Raw genomic sequence first — 12,009 nt, forward strand, 5'->3', positions numbered from 1 at the left:
AGAAGTGATACTTTCAGTGTCAGTTAGTGTTTGATTTTTGAACACTTGATGAAAGTTCATGAGTGGGCATTGAATACAATCAAATCAGGCAACCAGTACTCGTAATAGTAGATGAGAGACTCTCAAGCTTATAAAAATATCATAAATCAATCATTCTTTCAAATGAAAATTAACATGAAAGTGTAATATCATTGATGAAATCACGTTTCGACTGACAACTGTATGACATTCCTAATTAAGAAAAATATTCTCAAATAGTTCAATCACAAAGGATTACTATTACTATAATCATGATATTATTATTATTCTATTATTCTATTTCAGACACGACTTGTTCGAAATAGCAGTATCAAAATACTTATACGATCCTCAGATAGATTTGTTAGTGGTATATGACTTCTTGATGAGTGCAGCACTCAGTTACTCAGGTAAGCATGCTTCACTATAAACAAGGCCTTATGACAAAATCAGTTTTGTTGATAGAGCAAAGAAATTGAATGAACGAAATATCAATCTAAGTCATTACTCTCATGGAATCGGTCTCCTATGTCATTGGACATAGTGGCATGACCAGCTTCCAAGAGTAGGTCATTGGATGACTGTTAAACAAAGAGCAAAGAAATCGTATGAACGACATTTCAATTATCTCCATATTTTGCATAGATTTGGTATCCTATGTCATGGACATAGTGGCATGACCAGCTTCCAAGAGTAGGTCATTGGATGACTGTTAAACATAGAGCAAAGAAATCGTATGAACGACATTTCAATTATCTCCATATTTTGCAAAGAAATCGTATGAACAAAATTTTAATTAACTTTACGGTTTGCATAGATTTAGTATCCTATGTCATTGGACATAGTGGCATGACCAGCTTCCAAGAGTAGGTCATTGGGTGACTGTTGAACATAGAGCAAAGAAATCGTATGATCAAAATTTTAATTAACTTTACGATTTGCATAGATTTTGGTTTCTTATGTCATTGGACATAGTGGCATGACCAGCTTTCAAGAGTAGGTCATTGGATGACTGTTAAACATAGAGCAAAGAAATCGTATGAACGACATTTCAATTAACTTTACGATTTGCATAGATTTTGGTTTCTTATGTCATTGGACATAGTGGCATGACCAGCTTCCAAAAGTAGGTCATTGGATGACTGTTAAACAAAGAGCAAAGAAATCGTATGAACGACATGTCAATTATCTCCAAATTTTGCATAGATTTGGTATCCTATGTCATTGGACATAGTGGCATGACCAGCTTCCAAGAGTAAGTCATTGGATGACTGTTAAACAAGGAGCAAAGAAATCGTATGAGCGAAATTTCAATTAACTTCACGATTTGCATAGATTTTGGTTTCTTATGTCATTGGACATAGTGACATGACCAGCTTTCAAGAGTAGGTCATTGGATGACTGTTAAACATAGAGCAAAGCAATCTTATGAACAAAATTTTAATTAACTTTACGATTTGCATAGATTTTGGTTTCTTATGTCATTGGACATAGTGACATGACCAGCTTTCAAGAGTAGGTCATTGGATGACTGTTAAACATAGAGCAAAGCAATCTTATGAACAAAATTTTAATTAACTTACGATTTGCATAGATTTTGGTTTCTTATGTCATTGGACATAGTGACATGACCAGCTTCCAAGAGTAGGTCATTGGATGACTGTTAAACAAAGAGCAAAGAAATCGTATGAACGAAATTTCAATTAACTTCACGATTTGCATAGATTTTGGTTTATTATGTCATTGGACATAGTGGCATGACCAGCTTCCAAGAGTCAGTCATTGGATGACTGTTAAACAAAGAGCAAAGAAATCGTATGAACGACATTTCAATTATCTCCATATTTTTCATAGATTTGGTATCCTATGTCATTGGACATAGTGGCATGACCAGCTTCCAAGAGTAGGTCATTGGATGACTGTTAAACAAAGAGCAAAGAAATCGTATGAACGACATTTCAATTATCTCCATATTTTGCATAGATTTGGTATCCTATGTCATTGGACATAGTGGCATGACCAGCTTCAAGAGTAGGTCATTGGATGACTGTAAACAAAGAGCAAAGAAATCGTATGAACGACATTTCAATTATCTCCATATTTTGCATAGATTTGGTATCCTATGTCATTGGACATAGTGGCATGACCAGCTTCCAAGAGTAGGTCATTGTATGACTGTTAAACAAAGAGCAAAGAAATCGTATGAACGACATTTCAATTATCTCCATATTTTGCATAGATTTGGTATCCTATGTCATTGGACATAGTGGCATGACCAGCTTCCAAGAGTAGGTCATTGGATGACTGTTAAACATAGAGCAAAGAAATCGTATGAACAAAATTTCAATTAACTTTACGATTTGCATAGTTTTTGGCTTCTTATGTCATTGGACATAGTGGCATGACCAGCTTTCAAGAGTAGGTCATTGCTAGTTGACTGTTGAACAAGAAAGACTGTGACGTTGCCGACTGTGGTTGTGGTTGTGGTTGTGATTGTGGTGGGTTGTGAGTTATCTGCCGCCAGCTCTCACGCCCAATCTTGCCAGCCACTCGTGACCTGATGGCCGAGATAGATGCGTGTAATAAACGCAAGATGGATGGCCCTAATAGGAGCATCTGCCCGACCGAATTTCGCCCCAAACAGTAGAAAGAAAGTGGATGAAGAAAAAGATGAAGAGGGAAGAGGAAGAAGAAGAAGAAGAAGAAGAAGAAGAAGAAAGAGGTTGATAAGGAGGAAGAGGAGGAGGTAGAGGAGGAGGAGGAGGAGGAGCTAGAGGAGGAGTAGGAGGATAAGAAGAAGAAGAATAAGAAAAAAAAGAAGAACAATAAGAAAGAGGAGGAGGAGGAGTAAGTGACGAAGGAAAAGAAGGAAGAGAAAGAAGAGAGAGAGGAGGATAAGGAGAAATAGAATAAAAAAGAGGAGAAGAAAGAGGAGAAGAGAAAGGAGAATGAAGAAGATGAAGAAGAAGAAGAAGAAGAAGAAGAAGATGAAGAAAAAAAGAAGAAAGAGGGGAGGAAGAAAAATACACAGAAGAAGGAAGAGGAGGAGGAGAAGAAGAAAGAGGAGAAGGAGGAGGAAGGGGAGGAGGTGGAGAAGGAGGAGAAGAAGGAAGAGGAGTATGAGTTGGAGAAGTAGAAGAAGGAGGAGGAGAAGGAGGAGAAAGATGAGGGGGAGGAGATGGAGGAGGATAAGAAGAAATAGAATAAGAAGGAGGAGAAGGAGAAGAAAAAGAAGATGGAGAAGATAAAAAAATGAAGAGGAAGAAGAAGAAGAGGATGAAGAAAAAGAAGTGAAGGAAGAAGATGAAATAGAAGAAGGAGAATGAGAAGGAGTAAGGGGAGGAGAAGAAGAAGAAGAAGAAGAAGAAGAAGAAGAAGAAGAGAAGAAGAAGAAGAAGAAGAAGAAGAAGAAGAAGAAGAAGGAGGAGGAGGAGTAGAAGGTGGTGAAGGAGAAGGAGGAGGAGGAGGAGTAGAAGGTGGCACAGAAGAAGGAGGAGTAGAAGGAGAAGAAGAAGAATGAGGAGGAGTGGAAGGAGAAGAAGAAGAATCAGAAGAAATAGAATAAGAACGAGAGGAAGAAGAATGAGGAGGAGGCGGAGGATATGATAAATAGAATAGAACAAGAAGGAGAAGAAGAAGAAAAAGAGGATGAAGAAGGAGAGAAAAAAGAAGAAGATAGAGATGAGAATGGACGGACTGACTCACCGCTGGTTTTGTGTTGAGGTCGATGTCGCCGTTATTTCTTTCCAGTCATGACACTCGCTGATCGATGCTCCACCCCGTCGCCTGCAAAAGAACAAGATCATTCAGCTTCTACTCTCCACTTATCACCACAAGATTGCTCATAACCTTTTCCAGATTTCAAACCAGGGTTTCTCGAATTCTGATTCAATTGTTGATGAAAATCATAGTACAACAGGAACTATAGTAATATTATAGTATAGTAGAACCATAGTATTACTAGCCGTCAGGCTCGCTTCGTTCGCCATATGCGTCTAGCCAGGGGGCTCCGCCCCCTGGACCCCCGACTGGATCGTTCAAGAATGAGATAAGCAGGCTCGCTTCGCTCGCCTGCATTTTTATCATTTTTCAGGACGATCCAGTCGGGGGTCCAGACTAAACGTCTGGCTAAACGGATATGGCGAGCGAAGCGAGCCTGACGGCTAGTAATATGATATTCCCAGGTATAGCTGTGATTGAAGTAGCAGTGCCCAATCGATTTTATAAATGCATTTCTATCTTCAAGCTAGTGCCAACCTAACAAAGTCAACTCAACATAATGCCAACCTGACAAAATTATTAATTTAGTTAACAACTACTGTTTCGAAGAGGTACTCTCTCTAGATTATAGTTCTATATTAACATAATTATAATTAAGCGAATAAGAAGAATATACATGCTAAAAGACGCACTTTAAACCCTTAAAAACCACCCTTAGAGTTAAAATATTGCCAAAAGATTTCTTAGTGCGTCTCTAAAGGGCCAACTGAATATACCTACCAAATTTGAACGTTTTTGGTCCGGTAGATTTTTAGTTTTGCGAGTGAGTGAGTGAGTGAGTCAGTCAATCAGTCAGTCAGTGAGTGAGTGAGTGCCATTTCGCTTTTATATAGATAGATTTGAAGTATTCATAATACCTGAGTTATGCACATTGATTATTAGTCTACATTAGAGAACAGCTAGAAGGATCGCTGACGCAGATTTCAGGCTGATATTATTCCGATCTAATCTAATCTATTCCGATCTATGAGTGACAGAGATAGAGGCTCTGTTACAAAAACGACCAACTCCAAGATTCTGCTTCATAACTGGCCAACTTCAATTTCCAAATGCCATATTCTACTCATCTATTAGAAATTGAAGAGAAATATCGATTCTAATCATATTCGAGAGGCCCCAAAAATCCATAAAAAAACAGTCAACTCCATAATATGATGGGAAGCATGAAAAAAGTGTATTTAGCCCAGAATGGTAAGTTTCAAGAAATAAAGTCGCCATATTTGTTACTCATCAGTTCTCTTGATGAGTCTAGTTGTGCAGTTACAAAGATGGCCAAAACCATTATTTTTCTAAATTGAGGTTATAGTTCATTTTAATGTTAATGATAAAAATGGTGTCATTCCATAGCCACCTCTAATACAAGGCCCCGGCCTACGATATTGCAACGTCGCAGCGTAGGCCTAGAATCTAATACATGATTGGGGAAAAAGATCAGCTGGTATTTTTAAAAATCTTTTACACCAATCGTGCATTAGATTCTAGGCCAACACTGCGACGTTGCAATATCATAGGCCGTGGCCTTGTATTAGAGGTGGCTCTAGTCATTCTGTTCTTAAGTTACTTTGTAACAGAAACTAGTAATAAATCCTGTTGAATTGAGCCTAGAAAATGTGCCTTGTTGACATAAACTGCAAGATGGACTTGGTGACAAAATTGTAACTATAGTAAAAAAGTTACTAAAGTGAAACCTTCTTGTAAGAATGGAGCAGAAAACTGTAACTAATATTATTTGTAATTATTGTGCTTATGCATGCTTCTTATCCAACCCGAGTGACTCGAACTGAAATGTGTGATATGAACTTGTGTATTGTATTAGCAAAGTTTGAGGAACTGAGCATTCTTAAATTGATGCAATTATACTGCTTCAATTATTCAAGTGTAGCTGAATTCTATGGAGTTAAACATATTGGGATAGCTCTTTAAATGTAATTCGGAAATCATTTTATCTATAGTTGTTGCGTTTTCATCTATAGTTGTTGCGTTCGGAAATCATTTTATCTATAGTTGTTGCGTTTTCATCTATAGTTGTTGCGTTCGGAAATCATTTTATCTATAGTTGTTGCGTTTCAAGAACGCCTATTCTCACCTTTTTTCAGGTAGGCCACAAGCTAATCTGAACATGGAAGATTATAATATAATCGGAAGATCTATATACATAAAAGCAAAATGGCACTCACTCACTGACTGACTGACTGACTCACTCACTTACTCGCAGAACTAAAAATCTACCGGACCAAAAACGTTCAAATTTGGAAGGTATGTTCAGTTGGCCCTTTAGAGGCGCACTAAGAACGGATTTGAAAAAAATTCCAAAGATACGCCAAAAATCTGCGTTTTCCAGCGTTTTTTTTTTTTTTTTTGCTTTTTCTCAGATTTATCGAGAACAAATATAATGAACAGAAATTGTTCAAATTTAGTACAGAAGCTAAGCTAGGGTGTAATAATGTTGTGTTAGGAGGAATTTGAAGTAACGTCAAAGATACGCCCATAATTAGCGTTTTTCCAGCGTTTTTTTTTTGTTTTTTTTTTTCAGATTTATCGAGAACAAATAAACATAAATTGTTCAAATTTAGTACAGAAGCTGAGCTAGGGTGTAATAATGTTGTGTTAGAAGGAATTTGAAATAACGCCAGAGATACACCCAAGATTAGCGTTTTTTTTCGTTTTCTGACTTATTTCATCAAGTAATACACAGAGAAATTTCAAATTCGGTACAGAGATTTAGCTAGGGTCTAAACATTTTGTGATGAGGTGCCTTTAATATTTCATTAAAGATACGCCCAAAATCAACGTTTTTCTAATTCGGTACAGAGGTTTAGCTAGGGTCTAAACATTTTGTGATGAGGTGACTTTAATATTTCATTAAAGATACGCTCAAAATCAGCGTTTTTCCAACATTTTTCTGCGTTCTCTCAGTACTTTGACTTCAATATTTTATTAAAGATACGCTCAAAATCAGCGTTTTTCCAACATTTTTCTGCGTTCTCTCAGTACTTTGACTTTCTGATGGAATGAAGCATGCTCAAATGAGAATGTAAGCGTGCGAAGCGAGCCCACTGTTCTCATTTCTGTACGATCCAGTCGGGGGTCCAATGAGCAGAGCCCCCTTGCCAGACGGATATGACGAGCGAAGCGAGCCTTATGGCTAGTTATAATATAAAAGGGCAAGTTGAAAAATATTATTGTATAGATTCTAACCTGAACGTAGGTGAAGGATTAAGCTTGTATCTATCATCAATGGAATGTAAAGAAACGATTACGTTGTAAGGCAATGCTGCTGGTGCAATTGCAAGACTCAAAATTGATAGTGTTATAACAAGAGAGCAAAGGATGCGAGCTGCGAGTGTAATGGTCTATCTCTTCTTGGTCGGTGACTATTACCACCGGCTACGGCTTGGAATTACGGGACAAAGGCAATTTGCCCCAATAATAGCTTGGTTTACAGTCGTAGAAAACCATTATAGCAATAACAGAACCGCCGCGCTTAGAAATTCGACCAGGTGCTGCAGTTTGCCTCTTTATCGCGAAAAATAGACTCTGATGTGTCTTTTAGAAGCGTAATCGCCATGGAAACTCCAAAACCAATCATCGGGAACACTCCAGATACGGAAACTTTCTGCTTCCACCATCCAGAAGATCGTGTTATGTTTTCAAATTGAACTCTACTGATAATTTCGAATAGCACATTCGTTCAAATCATCATCTTTTTCATTCCCTATTCATACACTCACATCAAGATCCAAGAAATGTTTGCATGGAATCAATGAAATTATATATTCCATATGGTTTTCTGGTGTAGTGTTATTCGTTTCGGAAACCAATAACACAAAAAAATTGAATTTTACTAAATCGATGACACTCACTCAATCATCAACAGAGTTAAAAATCGACTGGACTTAAAACGTTAAAATTTCGGAGGTATGTTCAGTTAGCCCTAAAGAGGTGCACTAATAACATATTTGAGGATAATCAAAGATAAGCCGAAAATTTGCTGTTTCCTGTTTTGTCGACTTTTCTGAGAAAAATTTCAAGTGGAGAAGTTCATATTTGTTAGAAAAGAAATATAACTATACTCCATGAATTTTGTTTCCATAAAAGTGAAATGTGTTAGTACAGAAATATAACTATACTCCATGAATTTTGTTTCCATAAAAGTGAAATGTGTTTTTCCGGCTCGTTAAAATTCTCAATCAATGGGTTTTTGACATCATCTATAATCATAGCCACCTTTAATACAAGGCCGCGGCCTACGATATTGCAACGTCGCAGTGTAGGCCTAGAATCTGATACATGATTTGTGAAATAAATCAGCTGGTATTTTTAAAAATCTTTTTCACCAATCATGTATTAGATTGTAGGCCTACACTGCGACGTTGCAATATCGTAGGACGCGGCCTTGTATTAGAGATGGCTATGCTATAATGTATGATTCATTCAAAGTATTAAGGTGCGTACAGATATACGCGCCGCGAACATGAGCAATTCACTTTTAATCAGCTGATGCCAAGCTTTCTATAACTGTATCTTACCGATTCTGTAAAAATACAGATATAGTCAGCCTATTAAAAGTGAATTGCTCATGTTCGCGGCGCGTATATCTGTACGCACCTTTAGGCCACAAAATTTAAAATTCTCAAATCATTATTCCTTGTCCGAAGACAAGTAACGTAACAGTGTGTGATTTCATAAACTTCACCTTTGGATAACATAGATATTCTATCAACATTTTTGGGGAAATATAGTATAGGCTGAGCCTAGTTTTTCCTCCAATGACATTATTCATATTATGAATATAGTGTTTTGTACAATGGATGAATTAATAATGTTTCTAAATTTCCCAAAAAATACGCCCATAATCACAAAGGAACTGAATTAACCATACTCAGGGAGAGTCCGGCCATTGGCTTCATGAGCCAATCACAGACGAGTGACAGCTACGTCACCATCTTGAGTGATTACGTCACTATCTTGAGCGTCCCTTATTGGTCATGTGTGTGGCTAAGCTCTTGGCCAATGACAGGACTCCAGTCTATGACTGCGACGTTCAGTAAGACTGATCACAGAGTTCAGCACTGTATGGGTGAATAGTTTGTGAATGAAATTTCAGGTTTAATTTCTATCAATAATAGTCAATTCAAAAAACTTTGAAGAATTTTATTAACGCCAAAAGTAATTCCGATTTCCGACTGCGTTATCTCTCCTTTCTCAAAAACAAATTGTCAAGAAACATTCAATTTTGGTGAAGAGTTTCAAGTTAGCCAGAGTAAAAAAATTATTGTGTTGGAAGGACTTCTATATTTTGCCAAATTTCTCCCAAAATCGGTATTTTTCACATTTTTCCGATCTTTCTCAATTATTTCAAGAACTAATAGACAGCTTATGTTCAAATTTGCCAGCTAATATATTTCGAATTGAGAGTAGCCTACTTTGGATTACAACAAATACTTACATAAATGTTTTTTTTATTGTAGCGTTTTACCTCTCTTTAACCAATAATATCAAGTAATTATTAACATTTATAATTGGATTAATCTAACATATAAACCAATGTTATGCTCTCGTGACTAAAAGTCGCACTTTTAAGATATTGAAGCTTTTATTCTCAAATAAATTTTCTAATAATATCTGAGAGATGATCCCTGTGATGTATGTATTATTATTATTTCAGTTTTCTTGTTTAAAATTTCTGCTACAGCTTGATGAACCCATCCATAGTAATTACTTATTTTATTTTATATTCATAGCATATATCCGTACTGAGGGTTTATAGGTTCATGGATTGGATCCATATTGTTAAAATGGATAATAAGTTCAAGTATATTAATTTTTAAGTGAAATCATTCTTTCTTTTAAGGTGCGAATAGATAAGTTCGAAAAGTGGAGTGTTTCAAAGCTCACATCATGATTTTTTAATGTAACCTGAAGCTTCTAGCCAGAGCATAATCCTATCTAAAATCTTGATAAGAAGTCTTTCGGAAAATTTACCTCACTGAGAACGGGAAACCTCAAACTTGGATCCATAGTTATCAAGGAATTAATTCTTATAAATCATAAATATTTCCCGCAAGTTTTCAAGAATTGGAAAACTTCAAACTCCTCGAACTCATTGAAAACTACATTCTTATATTTGCTCACAAATTTTCGAATTTCACTGCTCTACTATCCACCATACTCCTACTTCTGAATATGTGGTTTTCTCCCATGCACCAGACAAATGCTTCCATGAAATTCTGTTATAATATGCTCCACAGAAGTATTTCATTTTTACTGGAATTTTATTTTATTTTTAATATTCTTACTTCTTGTACTTTCACTATGTATAATGAAATATTGTAATTATGTTGTTATGGAAGCAATAGATAAATAAATAATCTGGAAAGATCAGTTCAGATTGATGGTAAGTGATGAATCTTTTAATTTAACTGAATGGAGAAATTTGATGAATAATAATGATCCCTTGTAATATAAAAACATCTATTTCCCCAATAACATAGATTCCTCTCCCTTCTCACTATTAAAATACTTCATATCCCGGTGTTAATTACTTACTCTATAAATATTCGTCCGAATATTAACATTTATAATCAGATCGCTAGCGTTGTAATAACTAACTTAGCTGAGAGATAATATAAATTTCCTCAGAAAATAGTCGGTATACTGCGAGCAATGACCTCATTCCATGAGAGAATGCTGTGTGGGAAAGACCGTATAATCATGGAAACAGAAACTTAATAAGGGACTTATGATCATTAAGCATGAACCTTTCAGTTTTATTTTGCAGTACTTGGGTTGAAGGAAATAACGGTTTTCTGTACCAGAGGAAACTACTGAGTAAATACAATAGATTATTTAAGAATGAGTAAACTCTGACTTGGAGTTTGAGTGTTAATCGCTTTTCCTCTATTAATGACAAATAATGAGATATGTTCTTCTTTAATGATTCTACCCAGAATCGTATAATTTTAATATTGAATTCAAGGTCTAAGGATGATTAATGAATCACTTTTTTAGTATTGATTCAATCACCTTCAACGAATTTCCTCCATTGTTCATTATACATTAATTGAATAAGTGATAAGACTATAAGATATGATATGATTGATAACTGTAATATTGGAAGTATATGTATCTATACTATACAACTATACAACAATATACTACTGTACGTACATGCAAATACTAGTAACTGAATAAACGTGGACTTCTACATTATTGAATCAGTTTCACAGGGTAGCCAAACCTACAACAAACTTTCATCGTCTGTTTTTTTTTATAATTAATAATATGTATACAAAATGTGTGTAAATTATCTACAAAATCTAAATTATTGTTATTCTACTTTGAGAGTAGTTGGTTTTTCAATTATTTTTATTATTTTTTTCTTGTGTTCGATGTGTCATGAACGCATCAACTTTCTGATCACAATAAATCGGAGGTAAATAATTGTCTCTTTCTCATAATTTAGCAATATAACTTACCATTAATTGAAATATATTTCTCATAAATTGTCACTTTCATTCTCAATGAGAACATTTTTCAGTATCGAAGCTTTTAATAATGTTATTCGCTAGTCATTAAAATATCAGGCAGAATGGCACATTCCTAGTCAAAACGCATATAGTCAGAGGTTCATAGGTTCAATGCATAAGATTGATATGTCATATTGAAAAATAACAGAGGGAAATTCCACTAACTTAGTAGGCTTCAAATATTTCTGTAAAAACGTTCAGTTATATGGAAATATACAAATAATATTTACTAAAAGTACAGAGAGAACGCCCGGTTATAATAAAGTGAAATGTAGTTCCAAAAACGTAAATGATGTATTATCATCTATTCCATGTTAAATAGTGAAGCAGATAAAAGATAATGGTAAGGATACAACATCTCCTCCTTATAATATGCTACTACAATGGAATTTTTTTTTGAAACTGAAGCAATTCTCGAGTCACTCTGTAAATTTGAACAACGGAGATTGAATCAGTAATATAATGTTAGCAACGCACTTTGTAAGAATCCAGAGACTTAAATTCAAAACTTGTTTATTTGCAGAAACCCGTGAGGCTTATTCCCTTATTCCCTTTTCTGAGAAACCTCGACTATAATTTGTAAATATTTGAAAACCAGCAACTCCTAAAGCACAAATTCGTATTATTACCACAAGTGCAGCTATAGTGAGGTCCACGTTATAATGACAGTGGAAAAGATAGG

At 35.5% G+C, this 12,009-nt stretch overlaps 1 long non-coding RNA gene across 1 annotated transcript in view; it reads right to left on the reverse strand.

Moving 5' to 3' along the window:
- LOC120350012 overlaps positions 1–12,009 on the reverse strand; it is a 61,745-nt gene that overhangs the window by 43,975 nt on the left and 5,761 nt on the right. The window contains exon 2 of the long non-coding RNA XR_005570573.1: positions 3,724–3,804. This is a non-coding gene — a long non-coding RNA (uncharacterized LOC120350012). The remainder of the gene's footprint in view (positions 1–3,723; positions 3,805–12,009) is intronic.

Source organism: Nilaparvata lugens, chromosome 2 (genome assembly GCF_014356525.2).
Source record: "Nilaparvata lugens isolate BPH chromosome 2, ASM1435652v1, whole genome shotgun sequence".
NCBI lineage: Eukaryota > Metazoa > Arthropoda > Insecta > Hemiptera > Delphacidae > Nilaparvata > Nilaparvata lugens.